At 32.0% G+C, this 20,289-nt stretch overlaps 1 long non-coding RNA gene across 1 annotated transcript; it reads right to left on the bottom strand.

The window, feature by feature from the left end:
- Positions 1-3,139: 3,139 nt before the first annotated feature.
- On the bottom strand, positions 3,140-6,555 carry LOC143059823 (uncharacterized). The gene is made up of 2 exons (XR_012973622.1): positions 5,702-6,555; positions 3,140-3,704 (listed from the first exon to the last, which is right to left on the bottom strand). It is a non-coding gene; the product is annotated as an uncharacterized LOC143059823 (long non-coding RNA).
- Positions 6,556-20,289: the final 13,734 nt, after the last annotated feature.

A 20,289-nucleotide genomic window follows, 5' to 3' on the forward strand; every position in this document is an offset into this window, starting at 1 on the left:
TTTAATAAAAACATTTATAACCCTTGAAAATAATAAATTTATGGAAAATAGCCCCTTTAACGCTCCCACAGGTACAATTCTTGCCAGATTTTTAATAAAACTTATACACTAGATTAAGGTGGCTCGGCCCTTTAACAATGCGCATATTTTAACGCATGTTTCTTACGACGAGTGCCTTGGAAACGGTCGCTTTGAGGGGTCTTCTCAAAATAGCTTTGACGACCTTGGAACGCGGGCGTGTATGAAAGCACCCTTGACGATGTAAACAAGTGTTGCAAAACAGGAAATACGAACGGTCAGAAATTCAGAGTGCTTTCTTCCTTTTTTGCATAAGAGTCTAATAGGAGAGAAATATACACGATTTAAGCATAACATTTTAAAAAAAGAATATATAAATACTGACAATCACATGTATGACGTCGACGGTATTTAGTGCCGCTTCGCTCCCAAAGCGCATTCTCATCTTACACGGTCGCCCCTTGGGTCCGTTCGTACCATATTTTGCATTCATTTAAATACCTATAATCTAATATAATAAATCCTCGAGGCCAATGTTTCTATTTTTATGATAGTTTTCTATTACTTATTTTGCTGAATTGTTATTTTGTTGATTTCGATTTTCTGTTGTATCTTTCAATATGTCAACCGAGTTCATATTAAAAAAAAAAGAAACATCAAAATTAAAACTAAAATAATTGAATCAGAGCAAGTGTTATTATAATATATGTCTCTGTAATAGACTAGTGATGGATCATACAACTTATTTCACTGAAATGATTATTTTTTTTTCCTGCAGAAATAAAACGACATTTCAATAATTTGCTGTTTTCCGCCTTTTCATGAAGATGAAAATTGATCAATCGGGGCGGATCTAGCCATTTTAAAAGGGGGTTCCTAACCCAGGACAAACAGGGGGTGTTTCAACTATATTTCCCCATTCAAAAGCATTGATCGTCTAAAAGGGGGGTTCTAATCACCGGAACCCTCCCCTCTGGATCCACCAATGTTAAATAACCGGGACTGGCCTAGTATTCCGACATATCGGTCTGATATAATTCCTCAATACTGCATGCTTTGCGGAGGACCGCAAAAATTTTGGTTTCACCATGTCAGGATTTTGCTAGGACACACACCCGCAGCATGCCAGGTAGTCTCAAACACTACTAAAGACTTTATATACAAAAAAAAACTATACTACTACTAGGTTCAGGAAAAGTTTGGACTGCACTTTAAAAACTCCGCCCAGTACACAGGAACACGTCTATTTTAGCCGGTGATATTGGCAACTTTAACTTCTATCTTAATTTTTGACATGCTTTTTTAAAAGGTAAGCTAATAAGGAAAGTTCTTGATTAAAAACAATATAGTGGAGTGATGTCATTGCGGCAAAAATGTGAATGACAATTTTGTTTGTGAACACTGATTTGGTCTTACCGTAGGAAAGAAATGTATAACTAATCATCGATCTATGCGTGATGATAAAATGAGATGGTGTTTTTATTTATAATATTGAATTTTAAATTTGAACTTTGGTGGATAGTTGTTTCATTGGCCATCATACCACATCTGCTTATTTTCATATCGTATGGTTAACATAGAAATGCGACTAATCTGACAGATGATCCCTTGATTATACAGGGTGTTCAAGCAGCTGGGTGTATACATACGAAGCCTCGAAGGGTAAAAAGGGGAAATTTTGCCTTTACATGCACCAACTTGACCAAGCATAATTGTCCATTCATTTTCTTATGCCAGTCCATATATCTAGCTCCTCTTACTTTGCATAACTTTCATAATTGATACTAATCCGTATAATGCTTGAAATATTTGCCAGTGACCATTCCGTATGCACAAATTAAATTTTCATTATGTGAAATATATAAAAAAAAACGTAATTTCTGGGACTTTTATTTGTTTGACTATGTGGTATATCGGTTTTTGGTAATTGTTGAAGTCCATACGGGGACATAATTGTTATCTTCTATGTAAATTAATCTCTGGTGAAGAGTTGCCTCATAAACAATGATACCCATCCTCCTATTGTTTATACCCCACACTACGAAATTGCGCAGGTTATAATGTTTTTGACCCGTCTGTCAGTCAGTCAGTCAGTCTTTCCTGTTTCTTGTCATCACAACTCCTCTCAAACCGCCCAACAAAATTTCATGAAACCTTTTTAGATAATAAGGACATACTATGTAAATATATGTGCATATCAACAGGAAATTACGATCCTTTTTTTCTAGGAGTTACGCCCCTTTGAACTTATTTACTTTAATGTACTACTGCAACAGCTTGTCATCGCAACTCCTCTGAAACCACACTACAGAACTTCATGAAACTTTGTAGATAATAAGGACATACTATGTAGATGTGCATATCGACAGGAAATTATGATTCAAAATTTTGTTCTTATACCGGCATTTTTTTTCTTATTTTATTTCTCCAGTGACAATGTGGGAACTCACTGCCAAATCGGGACCGGCTTCAGTTATTCGCAATATAATCAACCAATGAGCCCGCATCCTATGTCTCACTCTGTAACAATCATCCCATTAACCAAATATTTTGAAACATATTTAGAATTCAAGAAACAGACAAATCCATGAAAATGAGGTTAAGTTCAGATAAACCCTACAAGACAGACATATTTGTTTTTAATTTGTACATAAATCACCCATTAGTTTTCTCATTTGAGTTCATTTGTCATTTGAGGCCTTTAAAACCAACTATGCAGAATAGGTTTTACTCATTGTTGAAGTCCGTATGGTGACCTAAATGTATCAGTCATTTCTGTGTTATTTGGTCTCGTGTGTCTCATTTACAATCATATCACATCCTCTTATTTGATATTTTAATTTGTTATAATACATTTAATATTCATTTCATACACCAAATATACATGAAGATGACCTATTGATTACAATATATCATATTGAAAGAAGACTTACTGTTGACCAATGAACCATACAAATGATTATGTGGTCAATGACAATTGCCAGACAGAATTGTAAATTATTGCACTCAAATAGTTTATCTACTACATGTACCTTTTAGTATTTATCATTTTTGAGTATCTGTCTGACATGTTGACGACAGACAGTAAAACAGGCGTAAAAAAAAAGGCTCAACTAAATCAAATTTTTGAAACATGATTGATTTTATTCCTCTAATGTCTATGAGATCAAATTTATAAAACATTTATTAATATTGTTAATTTCAATGTACTATTATGTATGTTAGTATTGTTGCCATTTACACATCATGTACATGTACAATAATTAGCTGATCAGCTCTATATTTTCATTATTTTTATTCCCCTTCAGTGTTTTTTATAAGACTCGATATATATAAATGATCTGTATTCATCATTGGGACAGGCAGGTGAAGTAGGTCCTTTTGATTGGATTTTTTTAAGGATTTTGACAGCACTAAAGCATATACATGTACATGTAGTTCCAATTTATAGTTGATCTTATCTCCTTAAATGGATTGTGGCAACACATATTGCATATACATGTAGAATGTTGTTCTTAAGTTTCAGCACTGTACACATAGTTTCCGGTTGCAAGACTAGAATATGATACTGGCTTCTCATGAAATTCAGACTTCTGTCAGTACTTGGCCAATAGTTTCCAAGTAAAGTTAAACATTCCAAGATCACTCCTTCCATTTGCATGTACATGTACAAATTTACTTGCAGCCTGAAATTAAATATCAGAGTAATTCTGTCAGAAAATCAACAAATTATTGACATTCAAAAGCATATAGATGTAGACTAGTTTATAATGGTAATGTGTCCATGGGACACAGATGAGCAGCCGCTTGCATATAAAGAATGAAAAGAGTAACACCACCCAAATTTGTACTTGATCTGAGTGTTGTTGTAGTAAGCATTGCATATAAGTTTCAAAAAATTTGGATGAAGCAAACTTGTGTTAAAGAAAGGAACAAAAATTCAGCATTTTTTTAATTTGTAAAGGGGCATAACTCAAGTAAAAGCGACCCCATCAAAAATTCAAACTTCATGTGTGTTTGTTGGTAATAACCATATATATGCATTAATTGTGTATAAGTTTCATAACATTGGTAGAGGCAAACTGAAGTTAGAGAACAGAAACCGGGACATACATGCAAGTTTGATAAGACTGACAACGCAAGGGTTAAACTAAATGCCCCTGCCGCTATGGTGTAAAAATAATGAAGAATTTTTGGTGATCAATAATGAGCAAACAAAATATAATTACATGCACAAGTGTAAATAGAAATTTTGTTTCTATAGGTTGAATAAAAACTTCTTGCTGTTCGGCTGCCTTCAATTCTGAAATGCAGCTCAGTCCTCATGCTGAGGCTTCTTGTACCCTGTTTGGAATATAGGATACACAAATTTTGTATTTATTAAAAGAAATACTATTCACAAAACAGTAATGATTTTTTCAACTCAAAATACACAGTACATTTGTACCTGGCCAAAAGTATTTGTCCCCTGCATTTTTTTTGCTATATATTTCATATAAAAACACTTTTCTTAAAAAAAAAAATTGAGGACATTTATAGTTGGATTTTTTTATCTACGAGGCCTTAAAAGAAGTAGAATGGTCTAAATTAATATGTATTTATTTGATAATGGGTTCGTTTGCATGTGTTTTTGTATTCCTTTGAGAACACATAAAATATTTTGCTATTGGTACCAGGTTGCTTAAAATTGGGAACAGTATATCTAACTAATTTCTGCTTAAAATCAATCCAAAATATTTTTTTTTGAAAAATGTAGTTTTATATGCAATATACATGAACAGCTTAGTAAAAATCTGAAGTGACAAATACTTATGGTACATGTTTAACCCTGATAACACTCTTACTAGACCTTATGAAATTTTTGTGTACCTTACAGATTTTTTAAATTTTTTTTTTTTTTTTTTGGGGGGGGAGGGGGTTAATGGTAAACAAATTGTGGTTGATCAAGAAGAATCGTTCGATTAAAGGTATTTCCACCTACTGTAGGGTTTATCATTAATAAATTAGGCCTTTTATATCATATTCTCAAGAAAACAAACAAGTCAATCAAACCCCTTGTCAGATGACCTTAATTGAGGGGGTGGACAGGGGTAAGGAGACAGGGGGTTGAGGGATCAGAGAAAAAGGGGTATCTTGGTAATATATTTTGTCATTTTTATTTTGTCTTGGAGCAAGGAGATGGAAGTATTGAAGTAAGAGGAGAATATTTTAGGATAAAAGGGAAGGGAAATATATTTGGGGCTGGGAGTAGAAACTGTCCGAGGGAAGTTATGGGGTACCCCACATACATGTGACCCTAACTTGGCTACTAAATTAGATATTACAAATGATGATTAAAAAGACTAATTCATTGACACTAACGGTAGCGAAACACGACAGTTGTGGTGCTTCATAGTAGATGTCATCCCCTCCTCTTCGGCCGTTTGAACACGGATATTTTTCAAAACTGGCCAGACATGTTTAAAACTTGTCTTTAAAGGGTAAAATAAACACATAAATAAGATACCAGCTATAACGACTAAACATGGAACAGAAATTGAGCCCGTGCAAGGTTTCAGCCGCAGTGATTTTTAACAGTAGCGGGTATTTTGAGACAACCCCCAAGTTTGTATTTTTCGTGATACTGATAACATTTGGCTGCCTTATATATCGAAATCTATGTTTTCTTATGTAATAACTCTACCTTCATCGTTGTATATTCGCCACAATGTCTGTTATGCATGTACATGGCCGTATTCATCAATGTAGTATGCTGCTCGGCAATGGCGACCTTGAAATTCCTCTGGTCCGATAATGGCGCCAAATTAGAGGGAAGCAACTCGCGCCAGACAAAATTACCGTATTTCACCAAAATAATCGAAATTTCGCTTTTTGATAACAAACAGTAATACGATAACCACATTTAAATTCAGCCATCGTTTATTTATATAATTACAAACACTATTTTATTAAAGCCGTCAATAAAAAATTCACAATTAAGTAATTAATGGAGTGCATTGAAATCAGACCTTATGGGGTAGAGGGGTCAAACAAAAGCTCGTAACTTTTTTAAAAGTCTGGTGACCCCCATTTTATTTTACCTTAAAATGCTCGAAAAGTTCATAGCTTTGACATATCTGTTTTTAAAAAAATTCTACCGGGGAAATTTTACGAAAAATCGATTAAACCAATATTTTTTGCCTTAAACTAAAATTAGAAAATGCAAAATTTAGACCATTAATCTGAAAATAAAAGGATTTTTAAGTCAAAAACAACCAAGGGAAAGGTTTACATTACAAATTCTAATGTTTTTTCACATAAAAATCATACTGACTTGGTTTTAAAAGTCTTTGAATTTGATGTAACCGTTATTGTTGAAAGGGTGGACATGTTTGGAAATAGGGTCAAAATCGAACATTTCGCTTCAATTTGAGGGGAAAACGAGCCTGGTGACCCCCTTTTTTCTTTGCATTTTTGGATTCAGCATAAAAAAATCTACAGAATATGTGAAAATAAAAAAAATCTACCGGGGGTCACTATTGGGGTGAGCCACCTTAATATCAACAATATCTCGGATGAGTTCTATAATCATGGACAATTGACTTTTTTAAAAGAGTTATGACCCTTAAAAATATTAAAATTTATGGAAAGTTGCCTTGTTAGCGCTCTCGATGGTACAAATTTTTTATTTTTTATTTTCAGTTTATTTCTGATAGAACGGACGTAGTTTTTTTAGGTCACCGTTTCAAAGGAACTGTGAATTTTGCCATCACTTTGCTTCCGTTGTCGTCTGTCCGGTGTAAAATATTTGAAACATTTCCACTGAAACTACTTAACCAATTCCAGTAAAACTTATAAACTGAATGATCCTTAGGATATCTAGAATTAAGTTTGTGTTCTATTTTCTATTTTGTAAAAAAACATGGCCGCCATGGGTAAAATAAGAACATAGGGGTAAAATGCAGTGTGTAGCTCATATCTCAAACACTAAAGCTTTTTAAGAGCAAATTTTCAGATGAATCTAACAACCCATTGTTGGGTTGCTGCCACTTAATTGTTAATTGTACGGAAATTTTGCAGTTTTGGTTATTATCTTGAATATTATTAATGACAAAGATAAACTGTAAACAGCACAACTTTCAGCAAAGTAGGATCTACAAATAAGTTTATATGACCAGAATTGTCAATTGAATCCGTATGGAGTTATAGCCCTTTAAAGAAATTTTTCACAATTTGTTCATCTAGTTTGCTTCCTTTAAAGGGAAAATTCGCGATTTTTTACTTACTGTTTAAATATGTTCATTATGACATAATATATATATTCACAAAGTTTTATCGCTATATGTGCAGTAATAAAGGAGAAATTCAATAATTAATGAAAAAATATTAACTACTTCCTGTAGGTCGTGACGTTTTCTCCTGGTTTTTGCATGCCGGGATTTAAATAACAATCATTAAAAGTCTTGGTTTTTAATCATATTTTAACGTAATCGTAAGCGCGCCGATGATTTATGTTTTATCTAATAACCATCCGATAATAAGAAGATAAAACACACAGACGTGCAATTGTACACATTCATGAGATACATTTTCTATGGTAAACGTATATATTCGAATTGTTTTTTTAGACAACACAAAAAGTTATAAATTTATTGTTAATTAATGCACTTTCGGACTGATAAGGTGAACAAATTAAAGTACAATAATCTGTAAAGACAATATGTTGGTGTACTCTTATTGACCTTTTACTATCTCTGCTATGACTAGGTTTATACGATGTGTGTATTCACGGTTCTGTGGCAGTACTCGTAGATGGCTTGTTGAAAGGTAAATTGTTATTTGCACTTCGGTATTTAACCACGCCTCTAAGGCACACATTGCCAGGTGTGACTGTCTAATCGGATCAGTGGATTATAAAACGAGGGAGCATTTAATACACACATTTAAATTACATATTCAAGTTGGTGACAAATAAAAATAGATCGTCGTGGAATTATTTAATTATATTTGCTGCTATTATTTATTTGAATTCAAATAAATTAATTTACTAAGAAATAAACAATTTTCGGTTAAAGACGGGAAACTTAATTCATGTGTCAGAATGAAATACACCTCTTGTCCTTCATTTATGTCTCATAAAAAAGGGGAACTTAGAAATTAGAAATAGCTTTACCAAAGCATTTTGATTGTCTTTATTAGGCAAAAAAATGTACGAGAACACTTACATTTAGACTTTTGAAAGCCATGTATTAATTAATATCTGAAACTATCTGAAGATAACTCTACCGAAGCGGAATATAATATGCACGAATAAAAAAAAAAATCTTTGCACATTTATGATTAATTATTGTTATCTATTGTTCATTTAATTACTTAACTAGTACCTAAAATATGTCTACCGCTTGGCATTAAATCTCGGTGTGGTAGGAAGGAATTATTACATATAGATTATATTATTTGGATGAGGATTTGAGCTAGCCTATAAAACACATTAATTAGTTAACATACATTCGAGACCAAAGGATATTAACTTTGATGATTCAATTAACTTTTACTCACATATTTTTCTCTTATGATTTGTGCGTGCTTGTTTTTATAGGACAGTGTATATATGGTCCAAAAATCAATCATAAAATCATAACTAAAAATATCTTGTTCGGAGAATGATAGTACAAAAAAAAAAAAAAATGATAGTACTAGCAGTGGTTGCACTCCGTCAAGAGAGGCATATTTTGACGAGTATGGTCAATTTGGGTATGCGCTAGAGCCAGAGTATACCGAAGAAGAGCTCCATGAAATGGAAGCTGCAGAAAGTTTCCGAAATCAAGATATCCTTAGCAACCCTCGTCAGTTTAACACAAATTGGTGTTCGTGTACTAAATGAATAGTTATGCCGTTATTGACGGAATGTCTTTGTTGCCACGAATTTACTCTCTTTGATGGTAATATTGAATTGGGTGAATGCATTAGTGACAATATCGATTTTAGAACAGTTTGTCTGAACCCGGTTGTTCTTGAAACCAGCTATATAAGTTTTTTGAGGTACAAGCGCCATAGAGGGAAGCTCCAGACGTGATAACTCACAGCCAAAGCCGACTAATGGCTTATCGTCAGTTTGTTTATTGGTTCAGAAAAGGGCAACCACTTGGCAAGAGAAACAGAGTGACTATTCCAGCTTGTGATGTTAACATTATTAGGGAAGCATTTCCGTCACAAGATGGTGTTTATGAAGGCTTCAAAGGATGTGAAAGTGACACGCCAGACTCGGAATAGTTGTAAAATAGACATATGCTAGATTTGAGGCTCAAAATATTCTTTTGTATACGTATAGATAAAATATATATGTCTGCTTTAATTCTTTCATGTTCACATTTAGTTGAATTAAACAATATACTTTTACCTTTGTTCACTGTTGAAGGCCATACCGTGACTTATATAGCTGCTTAAGTCCACTTCATTTGGGTACGTGTCTCACAAGAAAACAAACCACAACTTCTTATTTAATCAAAATTAATGACTTATCTTTTTGTGAAAGTTTAGTATGCAAAAGTACAAAGTTATAAATGGGTGTCTTGCAATCTCGAAGTGATAATCTATTTGTCAGATCTCTTATATCTTTTGACGAAATCAAACCATCATGGTATATTCTGCATTTATATAGACCGAAGTATACTAAATGATATTCATATTTTCTGGTATTGTACAAAAGAGAATTGACCTAACAAAAGAATTGCTATCTAAGGCTGTTAGTAACACATGTAGAGCAGTGGGTCGTTGTTGGATGTATAAATCTTAGAAAGTGTATCATCTATTGAATTTACAGGTCACTGAAAGGGGAAGTCCCATACGGAAGTAGGTGTTGAGGATGATTTTTTTTTATATCCAGTGACACATATTACATGCGTATTCTTGAACGTTTGATACATCATTTACTCTCAAATTGCAAAAACGAAAACTTCCACTTGTATTTATAGTATTTGTATTTTTATCCATCTGATGAGTTAAGCATTTTTCAACTGATTTGTATAGTTCGTTCATATGTTGTACTGTTACACCACTGTCCAGGGTTATGGGAGGGTTGGGATCCCACTAACGTGTTTAACCCGCCACATTATCTATGTATGTGCCTGTTCCAAGTCAGTGGTCTGTAATTCAGTGGTTGTCGTTTGTTATGTGTTACCTATTTGTTTTTCGTTCATTTTCTCTTAAATAAATTAGGCTGTTTTTTTTTTATTTTTTCGTTTGAATTGTTTCACATTGTCAATTAGCTGACTTTGTGGTAGGGGCTTTGCTTGTATTGGATGGTCGTACGGTGCAATTATATAATTTAGTCCATCCAAAGCGATCTTTATTTACCTATTTAGGAATTAATGTTCTCATCAAAATATTTTAAATCTCACAAAGCATGAATACTTCAGCTATTCAGCTTCCGAAGATATTTTAAAAAACTGACAGGAAATTTAAGGATCTTCTTGGAATGGAATCGAAAAATTACGAATAGATATTCTTTACAAGTGTGAAAAACGTCAACCAAATTTATTCATAATCGGGAACGTCCTTATTAAAATAGTCTTCGTCTCACAACGTATAATACTTTAGCTATTTGACCAACGATGCTTAAAAACAAAAGACAACGAATTTAATGTCATCTTTCCCTATTTTTGAATGTAATTATAAGTCTGTTCAACTGGCAAGAATACCCCTAAAGCGGACAAGCAGTTTATTCTTTAAATTGCTGTCATTGAATATCAAGAAAGAAAATAAATCCCGAAATTGATTTGAAACTTTTATACTCAATAGTTTTCCTAGAAAATATTCACATCCCTTGGGCAGTTGGGGATTATAAGTGTACGTCCAGTTGCATATATATTACATGAATGTCGGAACAATTGTGATGATGACGAATTTCTTCCTTTATTCGAGAACAATCTAATTGATATATAAATCTGTGATTTTACTATGCATATAACTTCGATGAACCAAAGCAAGTTATATATCGACCTGTATTTAAATCAAATTGGTTCTCTTCTTCTTCATCTTCTTTTGGTATACAATAGTCTATCGAATTCGTTGATTTCATACTGTTGGCATACGTGGACTAGTCTGTTTACAAAACTTTTACCCCAATTTACACAAAATGTATGTTTCTTTCTTATGTTCAATGTATATATTTTAAAGTGTGCTATAGTTCCGTAACTTTCTATCCAGGCGTATAAACGAATCATCTACAAGTGCGTACATTGTTTTAAATGAATATGTCCAATCTGTCCTTTACTATTGACAACGAGTATATATTACATTTTCCAAAATTAACCCTTGGAAAAAATATGTAAATAGATTTTTATTTCTTCAAATCTTTGTTTCTTTTGGTATTATTTATATTTTTATAAATAATATTCTTTACACCAGAAATGTTATTTATAAACAAGCGTATGAGTTAAGTAATGACTAGTATATTATATCACTTTCGGACACGCAAGACAGAGATGTATATTATACACCTGATAGTTCAAAATGGAAAGTTATAAGTTATCGGCCGTGTACACTGACCAATACCTACAGAAGTGAAACGATGCATGAACTTGCAAGCCCGACAGGAAATCGCTTGAATACCTGGACGTGTCACCTCACACCTCACAATACCTTTGGGAGTAATACCTTTAGCCATGCTGGGGATCAGATGAGGGAAGATCCGAATTTATTTGAATAAAGTTTATTACTTTAGTTTAAAGAATTATGAACAATTAGATTTTCGAAAACAATTTTCACGGAACACTTATTTATTATTTGAACTTTGACTTTTTAACTAATTCCAATATTAACAGTTTAAAAATAACAGACTATATGGTTATTTAAAAAAAAATAAGAACATTTTCCGTATCAAATTAGTTAGTCAGATAAAACAACCGTACGATTGACAAGATATCGACATGCAATTACGACTACATCGGTTACTGTAGTTTTGGTCCTTTGTGGTTTATAGACATATCGTGATTTTTAATCGGAGAAGATGACAAAATGGCGGAACGCAGAGAATTGATACTCAAAATTTAAAATCGATGGTGATCTCTTATCTAGCGGAATAAAACTTTAATATCTATAAATTTGAGCATTTTTATAAAGAATGGACATAATATCAAATTTTGATTTTTTTGCGAAGTTTCCCTTTAAAAAAAAATCTTCTTTTGATATTGAATATGCTTAATCAATTTCAGTCCAACTTGGGAGTTATAATCTTGTATAAATTTAGTTTTTTATTTCCTTGTACTTCAAGAAACTTAGCCACTATGGCTAAAATGGAACATAGGGGTAAAATTCATTTTTTGCTTTTGAAGAAAAAACGACAGATACAAAGAACATTTAAATGGAATTGTTAAGCCACTCATTGATATATATTGAAGGGACAAATAATCATTGATGCAAGATTTAACCAAAAATTACAGGTGATCGATTCAGGTTCTTTAGAGTCAATTTTAAAGACCATGAAATAGAATCTAAAGATTTTAAATTTCTGTTTGGGTTGTTCTCTCTTTGACACATTCCCCATTTCTAAAAAAAAATCTAATATATAAAAATGGTGTAGGGGGTTCTATTATTGCCCTCACCCTTTGAAGAAATTTCATGTTTTAATGCTCAAAATGTTCACAATTGAATTCCATCTTTTAAATTTATAAATGATTTTTTGAATTTTGAAAAAAAGGGGGGGGGGGGGGCACCATGCCCAGAAAGAAAAAATGTCCTTCTATACAAAAATATCTCTATCAATCATATTTTCTCATTTATAATTACCAAATTTGTGTCAGGAATGCACGCATAAATGGAATGTTTTAGCTTTTTAAGTTCAAAATGTTTCAGTATTCATCTGTTTGGTAATCTGAATTTTGGTGAAAATTGACAATTTTTGACTAAAATTATTTTTTTAAAGAAAAAAAAAACACACGACTTTCTTTTTATTTTCTGAATATATAGAATGTGGTCTTTCAAAATTTGTCAGTGACATGTCATGGTATTGTTGGTCTTGGGAGATAAACAGATTTAAAATTTTAAAGTTTTTGAAATTTTTCATTTTCGAATTTTAACACATTTTTTAATGGTTGCTATGGAAACAAACCATTTAGTAAATTCAAAATTTTAACGTTTTTGTATAGTTTGGGGTTGTGTTGGTCAATACTGTAAATATACATATTGTTGGTATTGATTAACTTTATTTCTATGGTTCTTTAAAATCCATTATATTTCAATTTTCAAAGGCTACTTATGGACGTATTTAGGCAAAATTTTGTAAGGATGGTTTCCATGGCAACCAAAGTTGAAAAGAAAAAAAATTAATACAGAAAAGTTATTTTCATACCATACCTTCATCATAAACAAAATATAAAGACATTTGAAGAGGGGTCATGAATCGCCCATCAACAGGAACCTGCATGATTCTTACAAAGACCGGTACTTAATTGCTAGAGGTTTAGAGGGGTTGAAATCTAACAAAATATGCCCAACCCTGTCGTATTTTGCGTCTTTCCCAAATAGGGAATATCTTATATTTGTTAGTATTGTATGTTGTTTTTAAATTTTGGTTTATTTGATCGTCAGATTTTAGTGTGATGCACATTTACACTGACCCAGTAAATAATTTTGTAAAGGGACTAGCTGCAGCCAACCTCTTGAGGCGGGGTTTTCTTGTTGTATTTAAGACCTGTTGATGGCCTTGGTCTGTTTTCTGCTGCTTTGTGTAAAGGGTGGGGAGGGGTGTTGTCTCTTTGATTCATTCCAACTTTTCATTAATAAAAATATTGCATTTCGTCTTTTAAAAGAATTTCTAAGGGAATCCTGTTTTTCGATTACTATTTTGATAAGGGATGGGCAATGTTTTTCAGGAACGAAAAACATTCAAATTTGAATAGTATCTTGTTTCGAGATTTTCGTATTTTTTGCAATAAATAATATCATAATTTGACATGTGTTAACATGTTTAATCTAAAGTTTTTGTATATAAAAAGTACCTGTTCCAATAACCTCTGGTTTGAAAAATGTATTGTTTTTATAGTTGCAAAATATTTGTCATCAATAAACTGTCTCATAAATTGCGACTGTTGTCTTAACTTGTTATTAATGAAGACAAACTTTCGGTCAAGAGTTATATTATTTAAAAGCAAAAATAGACATTAGTCTGCGATGAGCGGATTTATCAGGCATGTACCGTTTGTTAAAGATATGATAAAATATTCCCAAAATTGAATACCAAAAAAAAAAATTGATTAAGTCATTTCAAGGACCAGATTCCACAGTTAATACTTATGTTGTGTAGGTAAACTTCTGTTTTTTGTTGAGTTAAACATGTCAAACCTCATTCTATATTTGTTCAAATTCAATAACTTGTTGATGTTCTTGGTTACAGTTTGTCATTTTGGTTTTTCTTATTGGTTTAGTTGAAATCAAAGAATATAGAATTATTTTGTTTTTACCTTGGACTTAGCAGTTAACTTAATCATCAAGGATATTGAAATAGCTTCAACAATTGCATATTATTAAATATATTTATTTAAGTTATTTTGCATCACTCCGTGATCCGCAACTATATTACCTTTCACTTTTTTCAATTATACCATAGATTTTGCTAAATTTACAAAGTTTAGCTGCAAAATAAAGTAAGACAATATATCATGGAACACCAAATACTAGAGTCAAAGACAGTAGTAACCAAACGCCGATCTGAAACTGTCATTTTGATCTAATCAGCCCTTTTGGTTCAGTTTAGACTTGTTCATTACGGTATAATCAACCGGGTTCTGACAATTTGTTTGCAGTCAATTAATCTGTACGACTCTTTTCTAGTTGTTCATTAGACGTTATTTACCTGTACATATCAACATGATACTAAAATGTCTCAGGGCAACTAAACAATACTTAGTTGACTGCAAGTAGAATGTGTGAATATTACTTAATTAATCACATTAGATAGGTAAAAAAACTGACAAAATGACTCAATATGACCGAATAATTTATTATTCCGACTATTTAGTTGAAGTTATTATATAATAAACCTTGTAAAAATAAAATGGTTTTCAACGTGTTACTATCATAATTCGCCTATTTTTCAAAATATCAATTTTTTCATGTGACCTTCGTGACATTTTGGGTGAGATGAAGCAACAACGCAAATGAAGACCTTTGATATCCCTTTGGTTTCTTCTGCAGTCTTTCACTTAAAATTGCCCAGAAGATCATCATAATAAAAAGATTAAAAGCGAAATAAATGCCAATTTCAAGTCCTAAAGACATTTCTGTTTTATTATTTCGTAAAAGGATGTACTTTTCTTTCTTTCTTTTTTATGTATAAGCTTCCTATCTTAGAAACTCCCCTTATTGGGTAATAGGGAATATTTACAAAAGTGGTTAAATCGCAGATTTATTTTAAGTTTTTAAAAGTTAATTAAGAAAGAGGGACGATATATACCAACGGGACAGTTAACAATATGGGTTAGATAAAAAAAGACGAAGGTAAAAATAACCAATAAAATAAAATAAAGTAAATGGTCCAGTAGACGTGCTCTGTACATACACTAGTAGCCAGATTAAAGTCTGAAACGGTCATTTTGGTCTGATCAAGTCTTGATCGACTTAATTTACCGCTAGAGAAATACGTTGAGACTTTTCAGATTTTAAGACACTGTTCAGATATGTTATGTCAAGTCTGTTCAGTCATGTCAAGTTAATCAAGATGGAAGGCTCTAGCGTTCAATCAAGTCTGTTAAGACTGTTTTGGACAAATTAAGACCAATCATAAAAAGTAACTTTCAAAGCTTTCAGATCGGGTTAAGATCCGTTTAGTGTGTTAGAATGATATTAGGAGTTACGCCCCTTTATGTGGATGATACATTGTATTATAAATGCTAGAATAAAAAATGTATATTATTTTGAATTATTAAACATAAAATCATTCGTTGGCTTTTTATTTCTGTTCGTCTTTGTTTAAGGTATAAGAGAATAAATTATATATTATACAGTTTTGTTAGCTTGTTTTGTTGTAAAAATAAATTATTCGCCAATAACTGTTTCTGATTTTGTTTTTTATTTTTTTATTTTCTGGTGTTAATTTATGTATTTATCTACTTGTTCTTTGAAAAAAGTAATTGCAAATTTTGGACGTAACACTAACAAAAGAGTGACAACAACATCTTATTAATTTCATACGTCCAAATCACGTTTCTGGGTTTTACTTCATCTGGAACGATCAACGCAAAATACAAGTATTTTATATGTCAGATAATTTATATCGTTAATTTCGTTATCCTCATCAGGCCGCATCAGGGAACCATGTCTCCGTTTGAACTAAGCTTCTGAAACTGCTCTAAGGCCGTGAAGTGAAAGTGTTAAAACTATAAATAACATACCATCGGAAAGAGAAGGATGTCGATAGGTTTTACAGAAAAGAGAATGATCGGCTATAAATATGAATAATAGAGAAAATGGAAAAAAAATATAAAGAATGGAGAATAATAAGGTGCTTATATATAAAGAACTGATAATAATGGACAAAAAGTATAAAGAAAAAACCCGGCCTACTAAACATTAAAGAATACATAAATGAAGGACCCCCCTCCAGATCCTCATAGATTAAAACAATATAACCTAATTTTAAGTTCAGCATCGAGTATATGTCTTAGTACATCTTTTTGTAAATGCGCTTATCCTTTCTTTCATTTGAATAAAAAACTTATTTGATATAAAATATGTATTTATTTGTTTTTTCAGATTGCACTATTATAAATAATTCTTCTTCGTCTTTTCCTTCTAAACTGTAAAATTAACGTATGTATGCGTTAAATAATATTCGGTCTATAAAGATTAAGTTCGATGGCACGTGCCAATAATCCAAAGGTAATAAAATCAACGATCCATAAAATAACGTGGCAATTACAATCATGGCTATTTCACAGTTATATCATACGTTCACCTGTCATGGTATCATACATGTACCTCCGTATGTGTAGTATAAGGTTCTAAATAATTTGTGATAGCTTCTTTCTAACACTATTGACGATATTGTTTAAACTACATGCTCATGTCACAAAACCGCAAATTTAGTATAGTTAAAAAGATAAACGATATTGAAAATGCATTTTTTTCTATCAAAAATGTATGGTCGTATATTTGTAACTCTAGGTGTTTACCTAAAATGTATTGAATATGTAAAAGTTGAGATTTTTTTCTTCAAATATTTGCCAAAAGAAACATTTTCCGAAAAAAAACCAATCCATATAATAACGTTTTGTCCTTTAAATCTTTTTTTTGGGGGGGTCCGTAGAAATACCGCAAATGACCCCTTTAGTGCAAAGAACAAAAAAATGCACTAAGGACCTGATGGAATGATAAAATTGACACAAGGGACATTGCATATCTAAGTTTACGTTTTAGAAATAAATAATTTCAAGGTCTATAATCATATCTTAAGTAATTAGAAAGTAATTTAATGTTCTATCGACACGCGATTGTAATCTATAGAAATTCATGTTCGTTCAACCATGACCCGTTTTGAATACACTAGTATACTTATTAAAAATGTATATATTATATTATTTTATGTTGTTCTTGTTTTTTATGGTATAGTTATTACTGCCGTATCTATTTTGCTTTTCTGTCTGCTATAGTTTTTACTTCTATGTAAAAGTGTATTTTCTACTTATTTTTGTTTCTTTTAATTTCGTTTGCTTGTTCCGTAAGATCACTTTTTTAAGTTTTCTAGTAATATTTTATAAAGATATTTTAAAATAGTAAAAAATGTATAGAGTTTGTTTACCAACACACTGACATAGAAGATACACATGTTTCGCAAAGTATAACAGTTTATTACATTTTTGTTGAGCCTGCGACTTTTGTTGCAAAAGCGAGACATAGCGATCCACAAACCACAAATATTCACTTTGTGGTTAAAGTGTTTGAAACTCTAATAACTTTCTTAAACTATCCTGTATTTCTACTAAAATAGGACAGAAGCTTGTTTTTGATCATAAGATAGCTGAAAAAAAAGAATTGTTTATCCGTATTTTTATTTATAACTGACTTTTTTGTTTTTCTGTAAGCTTATATGAATTCACTCTGTTTAATAAAAATCACATTTTTATGTCGGGGCCTTTTAATGATCGGTCGAGTATATGGCAATGTTTTTCTCGTTATTGAAGGCCGTATTGTTGCCTATAATTGCTTTTCTACCTCAGGCATAGATTACCTTCGCTGTATTTGGCAAAACCTTTAGGAATTTTGGTCCTCAATGCTCTTCAACTTCGTACTTTATTTGGCCTTTTTAACTTTTTTGGATTTGAGCGTCACTGATGAGTCTTTTGTAGACGAAACGCGCGTCTGGCGTGTATACAAAATTTAGTCCTGGTATCTTTGATGAGTTTATTTGCTATAAGACGTCTATGACTATTTTCGACCTTGTCGTCTTATTTTTTAAATTACGTCATTGATGAGCTGATCACTACAACGTTTAAACAAAATATTCGTTCCCGTGAAAACTATAAGATTTGTTTAACTTTCAAATTTCATCGTGATCTCTTCTCAGGATATAACGGCTATCTGTATGTTGGTTTTACAGCTAATTTCCCAATGCATGTAAAGCGAGACTTTTGTTAGCTTGATTGTTTAGTTTGTATATTTTACAATTGTAATTGGGATAATGTCCAATCAAATTTAAATATAATATATACAGATTAAAATGTGCCTCTACATTGTTTGAAGATGTCAATATTATTTACAAAGCTTGAATTCATGTTTATACCAACAGAGCAAGCAAGCCTACCAAAATTTTACTCTACAAGCATTAGGAAATAAGCTGTAAAGTCGACAAGATAACAGGTTAATGTATTCAAGTGATTTTCAGAATTTAAGATTTGTTGCAATTCTAAAGTACAATGGTTAAATCAATCTTATCTTTGATGTGCCACATGGGCATCCCTATAAAAAAGACAGTCCATGTGTGGCCCATGACATTAGATATTATGCATGTCAGTGGATATTTTCTTTGTGAAGCTAGCACTAATAACCTATATTATTTACGTGTCTGAAATATTTTGAAAAGTGTAACTAAACTCTTGAACAGACCATTTATAAACGTCGTTTGTGTGAATTCGGGATTTACACGTATTAAAAACTCTTCACTTTTCGGCATTCGAGAAAACATATATTTAGCAAACACTATTGAGGAACACAAATAAAAAATAAATTTAATTTGTTAATATTTGCAACTCTTAAACCCAGCTGATATTTTTTTTATTTCTCACCTGACAAATGGGATATACACGACTTCCCAAATTTAATCTAATATTCACCTAATATATTCTCAAAGTCAACTTATTTTAAAGAAGTTTTAAAAATAAAATGGTTAAATGCATTTTTTTTTACATAAAGCACAAATATATTTACATGTTTCATTATCAGATCAAAATATCTTAAATACCCCAGTCCAGAGATACCGTGTATATTCGGCTGAATATACATGTACCATATCGAGAATTTTACATTCATACTTGTTACGTATGGAGATATGTGCCCAGGTAAAAAGATCCAGCAGGTGGTGTATATTCTAAAGTGTTTATCGTCTTCTTTTATACATGCCGATGACGATGACATTTAGCTTGAGGGCCATTTTGTTTTCGCAAAGAAAAACAAAAATTAAACAATTTTATAGATATAATATTCTGTTGAAAAATCATTTTTAAAGGTGAACAGATAAGCATAACGTCTTCGCAATTTCTTGTTAACAGCCATGGACACAGATGTCAGAATGAATAAGAAAACACTAAATTCTTAAACAATATATTGTAAAATGGACACCAAACACATGTTGATAGAATAGTGTACTGATAGTATAAAAAAGAAGATGTGGTATGATTGCCAATGAAACAACTATCCACAAAAGACCAAAATGACACAGACATTAACAACTATAGGTCACCGTACGGCCTTCAACAATGAGCAAAGCCCATACCGCATAGTGAGCTATAAAAGGCCCCGATAAGACAATGTAAAACAATTCAAACGAGAAAACTAACGGCCTTATTTATGTAAAAAAAATGAACGAAAAACAAATATGTAACACATAAACAAATGACAACCACTGAATTACAGGCTCCTGACTTGTGACAGGCACATACATAAATTATGTGGCGGGGTTAAACATGTTAGCGGGATCCCCACCCTCCACCTAACCTGGGACAGTGGTATAACAGTACAACATAAGAACGAACTATAAAAATCAGATGAAAAAGGCTTAACTCATCAGATGGACAAAAA

This window comes from Mytilus galloprovincialis, chromosome 14 (assembly GCF_965363235.1).
Source record: "Mytilus galloprovincialis chromosome 14, xbMytGall1.hap1.1, whole genome shotgun sequence".
Taxonomy (NCBI): domain Eukaryota; kingdom Metazoa; phylum Mollusca; class Bivalvia; order Mytilida; family Mytilidae; genus Mytilus; species Mytilus galloprovincialis.